The sequence below is a fragment of the Stenella coeruleoalba genome, assembly GCF_951394435.1.
Source record: "Stenella coeruleoalba genome assembly, contig: scaffold_147, whole genome shotgun sequence".
Lineage (NCBI taxonomy): Eukaryota > Metazoa > Chordata > Mammalia > Artiodactyla > Delphinidae > Stenella > Stenella coeruleoalba.
In genome coordinates, this window is record NW_027646375.1 from 314,788 (window position 1) to 332,066 (window position 17,279).

A 17,279-nucleotide genomic window follows, 5' to 3' on the forward strand; every position below is an offset into this window, starting at 1 on the left:
CTATGGATTGCTATGTCTCCGAAAGAGAATCAAGCATGTGTACAGGGGCATAAACGCAGCAGTGATAGGATTGGAGAGGTTCGGTGAGCAAATGAAGACCCTTTGAAGTCATATTGCATGGTACACATTACACGGGTCTCAACTCTCCAGGTTTAAGGTATTCTTCCTTCAGCTAAAACATGCATGTGGAACCCAGAGTATGATCAACCATGTGAACGGGAGACGTATTCAAATATGTCTCAGTTTTCGTACCCTGGTACTCGGGTGCAACAGTCCAGACGCTCTACTAACACTCTCCCCACTTGGAGAGTCAGTCCCTTTAACCTCCTGTTTGGCCCAGTTTGCAATTTCTGCGGAAGATGAACAGGAATAGCGAGAACCAATGAGAGGCTAGCTGGAGGTGTCTGGACGGGCAAATTTAACTCTAACTTCCCACCAGGAAGAGGAATTAACCAAAGGCTCAGCATGCCGTGCCGGAGCCAGATTAGGGCCTGAAGCCATCCTGCGGTGTTGCGGCCAGCTCAAAAGAAAGCGAGTTGAAGAAAGGAGCTCAGGGGCACTGTAATTCACAAACCTGCAGAGTTATAAATGACAGCTATCGTCCAAAAATAGACTGAAGTAAGGCTGCCAAGAGGACTTGAAAGCGGGGCAGAATTGCAGGAAACCGATTTCAGGAGGTAGACTGGAATTGCATTGAAAGCATAGGAAAAGAGGCAGAACGTCCACAATGATGCACTTGGCCAAAAAGGGCGTATGCGTTTTTTCCTGAATATATTCAGGAAAAAACGCATACGCCCTTTTTGGCCAACCAAGCAAGCTTGCAAAGGAAATCTGCACTACAATGAAGTCTCACTTCCCCCCGGTCAAAAGGGCCATCAGAATAAAGTGTAAAATCCAGAAAGGCAGGACAGGCCATGGAGAACTGGGAGCCTTGTTATGCTGATGGGCGGGATGTAAATTGCCAACAGACACTCAGGAGAAGTGTATGGTGTTTCCTGAAACATCTAAAAAACAAAGCAACAGAGCCTAGGGCACTTCCACTTATGGTCCTATAGCTTAGGGAAATTAATATCAAAAAGACACAGCAACCCCAAAATTTGGGACGGCTCTTTTTACAGGAATCTCTTCTACGGCACAAGTTAAATATCCCAGAGAGCAAATAATGGATAAAGAAGTTGCGGTACTTCTGTACAACAGAATACCACTCAGCAATGAAATCTATGTCACCAGGCCCGTACCAGCATAATGAGTGCATTGAGGCACGATGATTCTAAGTGAAATAAGTCACACAGAAAAAGAAACATCATAAGGTATCACTAATACACGGAATGTGAACTTGGCTACACATGAACTGAATTACAAAACAGAACAGGGTCTCAAGTTTAGAAAACCAACTTATGCCTGCTTAAGGGGGAAGGTGAGTTGGGGTGCTGCATAAAAGCAGAGTTTGAAATTAGCACAGATACCGTTCCATAAGCCAAATATGTAATAGACAAGAGCTACCCCTTGCTCAACGAAATGGATTCAACAATGAGGTATCACCTCACACCTGGTAGAATAGGCATCATTGAAAATCTACAAACAAAAAATGCTGGAAAGGGTGTGGAGAAAAGGAACCCTCTTCCACTATTGTTGGGAATATAAATTGATACAGTCATTATGGAGAACAATATGGAATTTCTTAAGAAACTAACAATAGAATTACCATATGATACAGCAATCCCAGTACTGGACATATACCCAGACAAAACCATAAATCAAAAAGAGTCATTCACCGCAATGTTCATTGCATCCCTATTTACAATATCGAGGTAATGGAAGCAACCTAAATGCCCACAGACAGACGAATGCATAAAGCTGTGGTACATATATAAAATGGAATATTACTAAGCCATGAAAAGGAATGAAATTGGGTCATTTGTAGAGACGTCGATGGATCTAGAGACTGTCATACAGAGTGAAGTAAGTCAGAAAGAGAAAAACAAATCTTGTATATTCATGCATATATGTGGAACCTAGAAAAACTGTACAGATTAACCATTTTGCAAGGCATAAATAGAGCAACAGATGTAGACAACAAACGTATGGACAACAAGGGGGGAAAGCTGTTGGGGGGGTGGTGGTGGGAGGAGTTGAGAGACTGGGATTGGCATGTATACATTTATATGTATAAAATAGATAACCAATAAGAACCTGCTGTATAAAAATATAAAATAAAATTCAAAATTAAAAAGAAGTAAAATTTAAAAAATAAAACAGAAAAAACAATTATTCCCTGCACATACATGTATTTATATGAATAAATTATTTCCATGCTTATATCTGTAAATACAAAAAAGAGGAATAAAATCTACCTTGAACCAAAAACGAAAAAGAGAAAAAAAACACAGAACCCACCAGTTACACAGAGGAAAACCGTATCAGGGCACTTGCTCCAGTTGTAAACAATTCTGAAGTTGGTCAGTGGTGGGGAATCGTCTCCCATTCAGCCAGCAGCCCCCACGCAACAAGCGTCCTCATTGCAAAGCTGGGGCACCGTGCCGAGGCATCTGTGAGTAAACGTGAGCTGAGCCCCAGGCCAGTTGCTGCTGAACTATTCCCACCCGTCCCAGGTAAAACACCTGAATATATACAAGGACTTGAAAGCCTAGAGGAAGGGCCATAGAGCCACACGAGTGACAGCATGCCGGCCGACTTGGTGCCTGCAGGCCAGCCAGGATGGTCCTGGCCCTGGGTGCTCTTCTGGAAGATTTCCATTTCCCTGCCTGAGATACCCGTCCTGTCCCTGCCCCCACTGCTTTTTTCCTTCCTCACCTCTGCCCAGGGAGAAATTCCAGCAGCAGGTATGGGTGACACATCCTCTTCTTTAGCAGGTGGCAGCCTGGCAACTGCTGCAGAAAGTCCAGCAGAGCCCCACTCACACTGGGCCACCCACAAAGCCGTGGCCTCTCACTCCCTCCCACCAGCCCAGCCCCGAGACTGCTGACAGGGCAGAGAAAATGGCGTCAGGCACGGCTGCAGGGGCTCTTGCTGCCTGGAGTGGTATTTATATTGATCTCAACCCAGGCACACCTGGGGAGGGCTGGCCGGCACGGTAAGGCTGCCCAGGTCAGCCAATCATCACCCCTCAGGGGCTCACAGTTGCAGAAAATGGAACTTGCTGAACCGGCCACGTCCAAGGAACAGGTGTGGGCTCCTGAGAGTCAGGATAGACAAGGGGCTGCAGCTTTGGCTTGTTTTCTAATCATTTTATCTGGCCCATGAGTGGGAGACAACTTCAAGAAAACCCTCTCCTAATGAGAGGAACCCAGGAGTCAGGCAGAGGAGGGGTGGGTGGTGGTTGGAGACAGAGGCCTGGTGCCCCGGGTGCAGTGGAAGTCTCTGGAAGACCAGGTGGAGGGAGGCCTCACGGAGTGATGCCCAGGGTCACAGACCTGTCGCAGCTGCTGTTTGTTAGTTCAAGTCCTGCTCTGAGGTGCTCTGTGTCAGCTCTGAACGACAGGTGAGCTGGGGGTGCTCTGCAATGAGGGCTATGTGCATGGTTCCTGTGTGCCCAGCCCTGCCACGGTACCTGCAAGGGTAGCTCTGTATCCTGGGAGGGGCCTGACCACGAGAGCCCCGTGGGCTGGGGTGGGGGTGGGGTACCTGCCCAGGTGAGCTCCATATTCTGGGATTGGTCTGACCACGAGAGCCCCATGGGCTGCTGGGGACCTGGTAAAGGATGTCAGGACAGTCAGTGAAGCCACCGAGGATATACCTCCAGTTGCTCCTAATTCCTACACCCTGCTGGTCATTCTACCAACCACCAGGACATGGTATTCTGTATTAGTCTTCAATGATGCCTTCTTTTGTATTCCATTAGTCCCAGAGTCACAAGAAATTTTGGCTTGTGAGTGGCAGGACTCCACATACAACTAAAACAATACTTCCGGGCCGTCTGGCCCCAAGGGTGCAAAAATTCCCACACCATCTTTGGGGAAAGCTTAGCTAAAGACCTAAAAGTTCTACCTCTGGAAAAGGAAACCCTCCTTCAATATGCAGACGACATTCTGATCACCAGCCCTACTAAGGAGGCCTCTGAACTACCAAGCCAATAAAGGATAGAAGTTGTCCAAGAAAAAGCTCAAATATCACAGACTGCGGTGACCTGCCTGGGCTTCATTCTCACAGAAGGTCAGAGAAGCCCATCCCAGGAAAGGGAAGAAACCATTTTCAGCCTTACCCCTTTCTAAAACTAGAAGACAGCTTAGGGATTCCTGGGGAGGCCAGGGTTTGCTGCTTCTGGATCCCTAACTACAGTCTACTAGCTGGGCCTCTATATGAAACACTGAAAGGAAAAGATGATGATCCTTTTGAATAGAATCCAGAAGTGGCCTTTCAAGAATGGAAAGAGCAGTCAATTCAGACCCTTGCCCTGGAACTCCCTAATTTAGCTAAACCCTTTGACCTTTACATTCCCGGTGAAAGGTGAATCGCCATTGGAGAATTAGTGCAAAAACTGGGACCGCTTGAAATGGAACAATGCAAGAATGCCATCCAGGTAGGATAAACTACGGTCACTAAGGGGCTTGGCCCACTGCCACATCTGGCCAAGATACTGGCGGTATCTAAAAACCTGGAAATCAGCAGCCCAAAAGGCCACCTCCCTCCTAAGGGAAAAGGACCCCACGTGGTGATCCTAACCACCAACCATGCCCTGAAGTTGCAGGGTTCGCTCCGTGGGCACACCGACCTCGAGTGAGGAGGCCCTCCAACTCCAACATCCAGAGGGATAACCGGGGGCAACAGGGCACCATGACGACTCGTGTGAACATCACTTGACCTGGAGTTTCTCTCATAAAACAACAAGAGTGTGTCCCAAAAGAGTAGACTACTGCTTGCAGGACTTACTGCACCCAGAGGGGAGCTAATAATCTTGGCGGGGGAACAGTATACCACACTGTCACCATAGAAAAGCCTACAGACACCGTGATGATGGTGGCCAATAAGACCGGCTGGACTCCTGTTTACTTCAAAAGGCTGTTGACTCAGTAGCCATCATGGTCCTTGGTCACCACTGACCCTGGACTGTCTGGGAGTTGAGCGGGCAGGGCTCTGACACCTGGTGCTGTTTGTACGTTAATTCAGGGGCCTAATTGAAGAAAGCGCAGACTACTGGTCAGAGCATCTAGGCTGGCAGAGACGGTCAGCCTAAGGTGGCCGAACAAATGTGGGGCGGGGTGAAACCGGCCCCCACAGCGTCTCTGCACATCTCTTTCCTGGACCCTTAAAGGTCATTAGAATCTATAACACTCCCAATGCTGGTGCTCAGGTGGACGAGCAGGGAGGCAGGGGTCCTGGGGACAATCAACGTCACCGGGAGGCTGCTGGGGAGAAGCTCTGACCCTCGCCCCAGGGTATGAGGGCTCCCAACTCAGCACTCAGCAGTTACAGAAGAAGGGTCTGCACCCTCAGCACTCCAAGAATGAGGAACGGGACAAAAGGCAGAGGAGGGGTTTGTCCCCAGCAAAGCCCATTAAAAATCTCTGGGAGATAAAAATAGAATCTGGGCAATAAAGTCAAGTCTAACCTTTTTTATCCTTTGTGCTTTGTCTAATTTCACGTGCTCCTAGGGTCCCGCATGCAGAGGTTCCACACCCGGCACTTCAGACCAGATTTCCTAGTGCAGAATGGCTGGGTCGACACCTCAGCTCCTGGGGCCCAGTGCAGACTCCACGATATAGAGCCTGAGCTACAGCCAACCCGGCCCTCGAGAGCTCCGCCGCCTCCCTCCCTCCCACTGACTCTGACAGGATCTCTACACAGCAGCCCAGCCCACAGCCCACGGGGTAGTGCATGCTCTCACCTCTCCATTCTCTGATCAAAATATAAAGTTTCCTTTGCTTGTGAACCAAACTCAGTCTCGATCTGTTGGCCCCAATGACACTGGGCAGGGGGACACTTGTTGGGGTCCACTCTGGAGGATCAGTAACAGAAATTGAGACTATTGTAACCTCAATGAACAGATGTGTGAGCCAAACTGTAGTTAACATAGAACAGTGTATGAGGCTCGGGTAAAATAAGATGTTTTTAACACTTCCATTTGATATTTCCATCACTTTTTATAAGCAAGTTCAGTGAAAAGGTTTGTCTTATTTGTCAGGTCAATATTAGAGAAACGAAGTGATTTCTTTCCAAGGATGTACAGCTAATAATCTTGGTTAAACCTTCAATCTTGTTTTAAATGCTTTTCCATTGAAAATGATACCTCTCTTTCAGCTCCCCCATTTCTGAGAAGTATAAAATCTTATAATTTATTATTACCAAAGGGGAAAGGTGGGAGGAGGGATAAATTAACAGTTTGGAATGAACACATACACACTGCTATGTATAAAATAGATCATCAACAAGGAACTACTGTATAGCACAGGGAACTACACTCAACATTTTGCAATAACCTATAAGGGGAAATAATCTGAAAAAGAATAGATATTTTTATTGACATCATCTATCAATGACAGTTAAAGTGTAGCCTAAGGGAAGCTGGTGGTGAGTGCTTCTGACCCTGAAGACTTCAATCATCTAAAGTTTGGACTCTGCCTACTTCCCAAGGCCCTTAATGAACATATGTGTAGCCGTAGCTTAAAAACTTCCCCAGTTTGGGTTTCGGGGAGACACTGATTTTGAAAAAGCCCTGGTGTTCTCCTTACATGAATGGGACTCTTCCTACTGCTAAAACATGTCTGTCACACCCAGAGGATGGTATACCGTCTGATCGGGAAGAGTTTGGAAAAGGCATCTCATCTCCTCATCTCCTGGTGCTCGGGTTCACCCCTCCAGCGTCTTTACTAACAGTCTCCCCACTTGGAGATGTCAGCACTGTCAACATCCTGTTGCGTACAGTTTGGAATTTGTCCAGAGGATGAAGCGGAAGGATGAGGAACAATGAGAGACAAGTCCTAGGTGTTCAGACAGGCACATGTCACTCTAATTTCCAATCAGGAAGACGAATTGACCAAAGGCTAGGGTTGCCCATGGAAACAGTATAGGGCTTGAGGAAATCCCGCTGCTTTGTGGCCAGTTCCCATAAACACGAGTTGAACAATGGAACTCAGGGGCAGTAAAATTCACAAAACTGCAGAGTTGAAAATATCCATCACTGAAAAATGTCTTGAGGAAAGTCAGAGAAAAGGACTTGTAAGCAAGGGAGAATGGCAGGAAAGGGATTTGAGGAGGTAGAAAGGACTCGCCATTAAGCACAAGAAAAGGAGCTGAACATTGCCAACATTGCCAACATTGCAGTTGGCCAAAAAGGGTGTATGCGTTCTTTTCTGTATATATTCAAGAAAAGGGCATACACTTTTTTAGCCAACCAAACAGGTGGGCACTGGAAGTCAATACTACAAAAGATATCACTTCGCATCAGTCAGAAGAGCCATCCTCATAAAGCGTAAACAACAGAAATGCAGGACAGGGCAACGAGAAGAGGGAGCCCTGTGAGACTTATAGTGGAAATGTATATTGCCAACGGCCATTCTGGAGAAGTGTATTGTGTTTACTAAAGCATCTAAAAAATGAGCTACAGAGCATAGGGCACTTGCACTCATGGGCGTATATCTTGGGAAAAACAAAAATCGAGAGGACACAGGCACCCCAATGTTTACCCCCTCTCTGTTTAAAAGATCCTCGACTAGGATATAACTTAAATGTCTCTGGAGGGAAAAAATGGATAGAGATGTGGTACTTAGGTAGAGTGGAATATTATTCAGCCTGGAAATCAATGAAATATGGCCAGTTGTAACAACTCCGGAGGAGTTACGTATGATCATTCTAAGTGACAGAATTCAAAAAGAAAAAGACACATATCATAAGATATCACTTAAAGGTGGAATCCAAAATGGCTACACATGAAATAAATTACAAAACAAAAACATAGTCAAATATGTAGAAAACACGCATAAGGCTGCTAAACGGGAAAGGTGGGGAGGGGTGAGGCATCATCCAGGAGGTTGAAATTAGCAAAGATACCATTCCAAATACCAAACTGATAATCAACAAGGCCTACACGGTAGCTAAAAGAACTGCACTCAGCACACTCAAGTCACCGGAAAAGAATATATACGACTGGTAAGAATCTGAAAAAGAATTTATTGATGTCTCTCTGTACGCGAATCAAGTGGATGTACAGCAGCAAGAAACAGAGCTTTGAAAATCAGCTGTAACCAATATAGTAATAAATTGAAAAAAATAAACGACAGAGAGACAGAGAAAACCTCTTACAACTTTTCCTCAGGGACGGTGATGCAACATGGATTGAACACATCTAGACCCACAGCAGGATGAGACATAAGGCTGGAAACTGTTTGCGCTAAGAGAAATGTGAGGTTGGGTGAGGAAATGCACACCCTTTAAAGTAATACTACCTGGTACCCATTCAATGGGTCCCAAATCTGCAGGTTCAAGGGATCTTCCTACAGCTAAAACATGCATGGAAAACCCAGAGGACTGTACACCATGTGATCGGGAGATGTGTCTAAAATGCACCTCATTTATCCTCTCCTGGTGCTCCTGTTCACCATTCCAGCCACGCTACTTAGAATCTCCCCACTTGGAGAATCAGCACATTTAAACTTCTGTTTCACACATTTTGCAAATTGTGAGGAGGATGAACGGGAAGAGGGGGAACCAATGAGAGAAGAGTTGTAGGGGTTTGGACGGGCACATATCACTCTAATTTCCCATTAAGAATAAGAATTAAAGAAAGGCTCAGCCTGCCTCGCCGGAGCCAAAATAGGGCCTGAAGCAATCCTGCGGGTTTGAGGCCAGCTCACAAAAGAGCAACTTAAAAAATGGAGCTCAGGGTCACTGCAATTCACAAACCTGCAGAGTTATAAATGAAAACTAACGTCCAAAAATATGTTGAGGTAAGGCAAAGAAGAGGATCTGAATGCAAGACAGAATTGCAAGAAACAGATTTCAAGAGATAGATTGGACTCGTCTTTAACGCACATGAAAAGCGGCAGAATTTCGACAATGATGCAGTTGGCCCAAAAGGGCGTATGCGTTTTTTCCTGATTATATCCAGGAAAAAACGCATACGCACTTTATGGGCAACAAAGCAAGCAAGCAATGCAAATGTGCACAACAAAGAAGTCTCACTTCCCACCGGTCAAAAGGGCCATCCTAAAAAATTGTAAAAACCAGAAATGCAGGACAGGCCATGGAGAACAGGGAGCCTTTATACGCTGATGGGCAGTGTGTGAACTGCCGAGAGCCACTCTGGAGAAGTGTATGGTGGTTCCTAAATCATCTAAAAAACAGAGCTACAGAGCATAGGACACTTCCAATCATGGGAGTATATCTAGGGAAGTCTAAAAATCAACAAGACACAAGCACACCACAGTTTAGGGCTACTCTGTTTACAAGAACCTCAACTTCAGTACACCTTAAATATCCCAGGAAAGAGAACAATGGATAAAGAAGATGTGGTACTTATGTACAATGGAATATCTCTTCACCATGAAATCAATGTAATAAGGCTAGTAGAAGGATAAAGAGTGGATTTAGGTCCGATAATACTACTTGAAATAAGTCAAACAGAAAAAGAAACATATCATAAGATATCACTTATAGAGGGAGGGTAAATATGGCTGCACAAGAAATGAATTACAGAACAGAACAGTGTCTCACATTTAGAAAACACACTTATGTCAGCTTAAGGGGAAAGGAGAGGTGGGGTGATGCATAAAACCAGAGTTTGAAATTAGCACAGATACCGTTCAATAAACCAAATAGGTATTAGACAAGATCTACACCTTGCTCAATGAACTGGCCTCAACACACCCTATACACCGCAGAGAAATATATCTGAGTAATAAGAATCTTAAAACCCATGTATTGATATATCTCCATAAGGGAATCAAGTGTGTGCAGAGCGGCACAAACACAGCAGTGAAAAGGAGCTAAACCCCATTATAGAAATAAATTTTAAAAACAAAACGCTGAAACAATGAGAGAAAAATTCTTACAAAATTCGCTCAGGGGCTGTGATGCAACCTGGATTGACCACATATAAACCCACAGCTGGATAAGACATAAGGCTGGACACTTGGGGCTGACAGGATTGGTGAGCTTTGGTGAGCAACTGCTGAAAGTTTAATGCAATACTTCATGCTACTCAGTCCAAGGGTCCCAACACTCCAGGTTGAAGGGAATCTTCCTACAGCTAAACCATGCTTGGGAAACCCAGCGACTGGTATACCATATGATCGGGAAAGGTTTCTAAAACGCACCTCATTTTTCCTCTCCTGGGGCTCCGGATCGACATTCCAGCCGCTTTACTAACAACATCCCCACATGGAGTCAATGCCTTTAAGTTCTGGTATCGCACAGTCTGCAGTTAGTGCAGAGGATGAATGGGAATAGGGGGAACCAGTGAGAAACTAGCTGTAGCGGTTTCAATGGGCACATGTCACTCTAATATCACATCAGTAAGAAGAATTAACCAAAGGCACAGCAAGGTGCCCCAGAAGAAAAATAGGGCTTCAAGGAATCCTGTGGTTACGGGGCAAGACCACAAAAATAAGAGCTAAAAAATGGAGCTAAGGGCCACTGCAATTCAAAAACCTGCAGAGTTATAAAGGCCAACTATTTTTAAAAAATATATTGAGGTAAGGCTATGAAGAGGCATTGAAAGCAAGGCAGAATTGCAGGAAACCGATTTCAGGAGGTAGACTGGAATTGCACTGAAAACATATGAAGAGAGTCAGAAACTCGAAATTGATGCACTTGGCCAAAAAGGGCGTATGCGTTTTTTCCTGAATATATTCAGGAAAAAACGCATACGCACTTTTTGGCCAACCAAGCAAGCTTGCAAAGGAAATCTGCACTACAATGAAGTCTCACTTCCACCTGGTCAAAAGGGCCATCTGAAAAAAGTGTAGAATCCATAAAGGCACGACAGGCCATGGAGAACTGGGAGCCTTCTTATGCTGATGGGCGGGATGTAAATTGCCAACAGCCACTCTGGAGAAGTGTATGGTGTTTCCTGAAACATCTAAAAAACAAAGCAACAGAGCCTAGGGCACTTCCACTTATGGTCCTATAGCTTAGGGAAATTAAAATCAAAAAGACACAGCCACCCCAAAGTTTGGGACGCCTCTGTTTACAAGAACCTCGTTTACGGTACAAGTTCAATATCGCAGAAAGTGAAAAATGGATAAAGAAGTTGTGGTACTTACGTACAATGCAATATCACTCAGCAATGAAATCTATGTGATCAGGCCCGTAGCAGCATAATGAGTGGATTCCGGTATGATGATTCGAACTGAAATAAGTCACACAGAAAAGAAACATCATAAGGTATCACTAATACACAGAATGTGAACTTGGCTACACATGAACTGAATTACAAAACAGAACAGTGTCTCAAGTTTAGAAAACCAACTTACGCTTGCTTAACGGGGAAGGTGAGTTGGGGTGCTGCATAAAACCAGAGATTGAAATGAGCACAGATAAAGTTCCTTAAGCCAAATATGGAATAGACAAGAGCTACTCCTTGCTCAACGAAATGGACTCAACACCCCATATTAAACGCCTAAGAATGTACCTGACTAGTAAGTATCTTAAAACCTATGGATTGCTATGTCTCCGAAAGAGAATCAAGCGTGTGTACAGGGGCATAAACGCAGCAGTGATAGGATTGGAGAGGTTCTGTGAGCAAATGAAGACCCTTTGAAGTCATATTGCATGGTACCCATTCCACGGGTTTCAACTACCCAGGTTTTAGGTATTCTTCCTTCAGCTAAAACATGCATGTGGAACCCAGAGTATGATCAACCATGTGATCGGGAGACGTGTTCAAATATGTCTCAGTTTTCCTCCCCTGGTACTCAGGTGCAACATTCCAGATGCTTTACTAACACTCTCCCCACTTGGAGAGTCAGCGCCTTTAACCTCCTGTTTGGCCCAGTTTGCAATTTCTGCGGAAGATGAACAGGAATAGCGAGAACCAATGAGAGACTAGCTGGAGGTGTCTGGACGGGCAAATTTAACTCTCATTTCCCACCAGGAAGAGGAATTAACCAAAGGCTCAGCGTGCCGTGCCGGAACCAGATTAGGGCCTGAAGCCATCCTGCGGTGTTGTGGCCAGCTCACAAGAAAGCGAGTTGAAGAAAGGAGCTCAGGGGCACTGTAATTCACAAACCTGCAGAGTTATAAATGACAGCTATCGTCCAAAAATAGACTGAAGTAAGGCTGCCAAGAGGACTTGAAAGCGGGGCAGAATTGCAGGAAACCGATTTCAGGAGGTAGACTGGAATTGCATTGAAAGCATAGGAAAAGAGGCAGAACGTCCACAATGATGCACTTGGCCAAAAAGGGCGTATGCGTTTTTTCCTGAATATATTCAGGAAAAAACGCATACGCCCTTTTTGGCCAACCAAGCAAGCTTGCAAAGGAAATCTGCACTACAATGAAGTCTCACTTCCCCCGGTCAAAAGGGCCATCTGAAAAAAGTGTAAAATCCAGAAAGGCAGGACAGGCCATGGAGAACTGGGAGCCTTGTTATGCTGATGGGCGGGATGTAAATTGCCAACAGACACTCAGGAGAAGTGTATGGTGTTTCCTGAAACATCTAAAAAACAAAGCAACAGAGCCTAGGGCACTTCCACTTATGGTCCTATAGCTTAGGGAAATTAAAATCAAAAAGACACAGCCACCCCAAAGTTTGGGACGCCTCCGTTTACAAGAACCTCGTTTACCGTACAAGTTCAATATCACAGAAAGTGAAAAATGGATAAAGAACTTGTGGTACTTACGTACAATGCAGTATCACTCAGCAATGAAATCTATGTCATCAGGCCCGTAGCAGCACAATGAGTGGATTCAGGTATGATGATTCTAACTGAAATAAGTCACACAGAAAAAGAAACATCATAAGTTATCAGTAATACACGGAATGGAAACTTGGCTACACAGGAACTGAATTACAGAACAGAACAGGGTCTCAAATTTAGAAAACCAACTTATGCTTGCTTAAGGGTAAAGGTGAGTTGGGGTGCTGCATAAAACCAGAGATTGAAATGAGCACAGATAAAGTTCCTTAAGTCAAATATTGAATAGACAAGAGCTACTCCTTGCTCAATGAAATGGACTCAACACCGCATATTAAACGCCTAAGAATGTACCTGACTAGTAAGTATCTTAAAACCTATGGATTGCTATGTCTCCGAAAGAGAATCAAGCATGTATACAGGGGCATAAACGCAGCAGTGATAGGATTGGAGAGGTTCGGTGAGCAAATGAAGACCCTTTGAAGTCATATTGCATGGTACCCATTACACGGGTCTCAACTCTCCAGGTTTAAGGTATTCTTCCTTCAGCTAAAACATGCATGTGGAACCCAGAGTATGATCAACCATGTGAACGGGAGACGTGTTCAAATATGTCTCAGTTTTCCTCCCCTGGTACTCGGGTTCAACATTCCAGACGCTTTACTAACACCCTCCCGACTTGGAGAGTCAGTCCCTTTAACCTCCTGTTTGGCCCAGTTTGCAATTTCTGTGGAAGATGAACAGGAATAGCGAGAACCAATGAGAGACTAACTGGAGGTGTCTGGACGGGCAAATTTAACTCTCATTTCCCACCAGGAAGAGGAATTAACCAAAGGCTCAGCATGCCGGGCCGGAACCAGATTAGGGCCTGAAGCCATCCTGCGGTGTTGCGGCCAGGTCACAAGAAAGCGAGTTGAAGAAAGGAGCTCAGGGGCACTGTAATTCACAAACCTGCAGAGTTATAAATGACAGCTATCGTCCAAAAATAGACTGAAGTAAGGCTGCCAAGAGGACTTGAAAGCGGGGCAGAATTGCAGGAAACCGATTTCAGGAGGTAGACTGGAATTGCATTGAAAGCATAGGAAAAGAGGCAGAACGTCCACAATGATGCACTTGGCCAAAAAGGGCGTATGCGTTTTTTCCTGAATATATTCAGGAAAAAACGCATACGCCCTTTTTGGCCAACCAAGCAAGCTTGCAAAGGAAATCTGCACTACAATGAAGTCTCACTTCCCCCCGGTCAAAAGGGCCATCTGAAAAAAGTGTAAAATCCAGAAAGGCAGGACAGGCCATGGAGAACTGGGAGCCTTGTTATGCTGATGGGCGGGATGTAACTTGCCAAGAACCACTTGGGAGAAGTGTATGGTGTTTCCTGAAACAACTAAAAAACAAAGCAACAGAACCTAGGGCACTTCCACTTATGGTCCTATAGCTTAGGGAAATTAAAATGAAAAAGACACAGCCACCCCAAAGTTTGGAACGGCTCTGTTTACAAGAACCTCGTTTACAGTACAAGTTCAACATCGCAGAAAGTGAAAAATGGATAAAGAAGTTGTGGTATTTACTTACAAAGCAATATCTCTCAGCAATGAAATCTGTGTCATCAGGCCCTTAGCAGCACAATGAGTGGATTCAGGTATGATGATTCTAACTGAAATAAGTCACACAGAAAAAGAAACATCATAAGATATCAGTATACACGGAATGTAAACTTGGCTACACAGGAACTGAATTACAGAACAGAACAGGGTCTCAAATTTAGAAAACTAACTTATGCTTGCTTAAGGGTAAAGGTGAGTTGGGGTGCTGCATAAAACCAGAGATTGAAATGAGCACAGATAAAGTTCCTTAAGCCAAATATGGAATAGACAAGAGCTACTCCTTGCTCAACGAAATGGACTCAACACCGCATATTAAACGCCTAAGAATGTACCTGACTAGTAAGTATCTTAAAACCTATGGATTGCTATGTCTCCGAAAGAGAATCAAGCATGTGTACAGGGGCATAAACGCAGCAGTGATAGGATTGGAGAGGTTCGTGAGCAAATGAAGACCCTTTGAAGTCATATTGCATGGTACCCATTCCACGGGTTTCAACTACCCAGGTTTAAGGTATTCTTCCTTCAGCTAAAACATGCATGTGGAACCTAGAGTATGATCAACCATGTGATCGGGAGATGTGTTCAAATATGTCTCAGTTTTCGTACCCTGGTACTCGGGTGCAACATTCCAGATGCTTTACTAACACTCTCCCCACTTGGAGAGTCAGTCCCTTTAACCTCCTGTTTGGCCCAGTTTGCAATTTCTGTGGAAGATGAACAGAAATAGCGAGAACCAATGAGAGGCTAGCTGGAGGTGTCTGGATGGGCAAATTTAACTCTCATTTCCCACCAGGAAGAGGAATTAACCAAAGGCTCAGCGTGCCGTGCCAGAACCAGATTATGGCCTGAAGACATCCTGCGGTGTTGCGGCCAGGTCACAAGAAAGCGAGTTGAAGAAAGGAGCTCAGGGGCGCTGTAATTCACAAACCTGCAGAGTTATAAATGACAGCTATCGTCCAAAAATAGACTGAAGTAAGGCTGCCAAGAGGACTTGAAAGCGGGGCAGAATTGCAGGAAACCGATTTCAGGAGGTAGACTGGAATTGCATTGAAAGCATAGGAAAAGAGGCAGAACGTCCACAATGATGCACTTGGCCAAAAAGGGCGTATGCGTTTTTTCCTGAATATATTCAGGAAAAAACGCATACGCCCTTTTTGGCCAACCAAGCAAGCTTGCAAAGGAAATCTGCACTACAATGAAGTCTCACTTCCCCCCGGTCAAAAGGGCCATCTGAAAAAAGTGTAAAATCCAGAAAGGCAGGACAGGCCATGGAGAACTGGGAGCCTTGTTATGCTGATGGGCGGGATGTAAATTGCCAAGAACCACTTGGGAGAAGTGTATGGTGTTTCCTGAAACAACTAAAAAACAAAGCAACAGAACCTAGGGCACTTCCACTTATGGTCCTATAGCTTAGGGAAATTAAAATCAAAAAGACACAGCCACCCCAAAGTTTGGAATGGCTCTGTTTACAAGAACCTCATTTACAGTACAAGTTCAACATCGCAGAAAGTGAAAAATGGATAAAGAAGTTGTGGTATTTACTTACAAAGCAATATCACTCAGCAATGAAATCTGTGTCATCAGGCCCTTAGCAGCACAATGAGTGGATTCAGGTATGATGATTCTAACTGAAATAAGTCACACAGAAAAAGAAACATCATAAGATATCAGTAATACACGGAATGGAAACTTGGCTACACAGGAACTGAATTACAGAACAGAACAGGGTCTCAAATTTAGAAAATCAACTTATTCTTGCTTAAGGGTAAAGGTGAGTTGGGGTGCTGCATAAAACCAGAGATTGAAATGAGCACAGATAAAGTTCCTTAAGTCAAATATTGAATAGACAAGAGCTACTCCTTGCTCAATGAAATGGACTCAACACCGCATATTAAACGCCTAAGAATGTACCTGACTAGTAAGTATCTTAAAACCTATGGATTGCTATGTCTCCAAAAGAGAATCAAGCATGTGTACAGGGGCATAAACGCAGCAGTGATAGGATTGCAGAGGTTCGGTGAGCAAATGAAGACCCTTTGAAGTCATATTGCATGGTACCCATTCCACGGGTTTCAACTACCCAGGTTTAAGGTATTCTTCCTTCAGCTAAAACATGCATGTGGAACCTAGAGTATGATCAACCATGTGATCGGGAGATGTGTTCAAATATGTCTCAGTTTTCGTACCCTGGTACTCGGGTGCAACATTCCAGATGCTTTACTAACACTCTCCCCACTTGGAGAGTCAGTCCCTTTAACCTCCTGTTTGGCCCAGTTTGCAATTTCTGCGGAAGATGAACAGGAATAGCGAGAACCAATGAGAGGCTAGCTGGAGGTGTCTGGACGGGCAAATTTAACTCTCATTTCCCACCAGGAAGAGGAATTAACCAAAGGCTCAGCATGCCGGGCCGGAACCAGATTAGGGCCTGAAGCCATCCTGCGGTGTTGCGGCCAGGTCACAAGAAAGCGAGTTGAAGAAAGGAGCTCAGGGGCACTGTAATTCACAACCCTGCAGAGTTATAAATGACAGCTATCGTCCAAAAATAGACTGAAGTAAGGCTGCCAAGAGGACTTGAAAGCGGAGCAGAATTGCAGGAAACCGATTTCAGGAGGTAGACTGGAATTGCATTGAAAGCATAGGAAAAGAGGCAGAACGTCCACAATGATGCACTTGGCCAAAAAGGGCGTATGCGTTTTTTCCTGAATATATTCAGGAAAAAACGCATACGCCCTTTTTGGCCAACCAAGCAAGCTTGCAAAGGAAATCTGCACTACAATGAAGTCTCACTTCCCCCTGGTCAAAAGGGCCATCTGAAAAAAGTGTAAAATCCAGAAAGGCAACAGGCCATTGAGAACTGGGAGCCTTG

The 17,279-nt window shown here is 44.8% G+C and overlaps 1 long non-coding RNA gene across 9 annotated transcripts in view; it reads right to left on the reverse strand.

Annotated features, from left to right (window-relative positions):
- The window catches only part of LOC307181145, a 730,603-nt gene that overhangs the window by 209,410 nt on the left and 503,914 nt on the right, over nucleotides 1-17,279 (reverse strand). The window contains exon 5 of one of the 9 annotated variants that reach the window (XR_013826010.1): nucleotides 14,382-14,459. The exons of the other annotated variants lie outside the window; for them this stretch is intronic. This is a non-coding gene — a long non-coding RNA (uncharacterized lncRNA). The remainder of the gene's footprint in view (nucleotides 1-14,381; nucleotides 14,460-17,279) is intronic. 9 annotated transcript variants of the gene reach the window in all.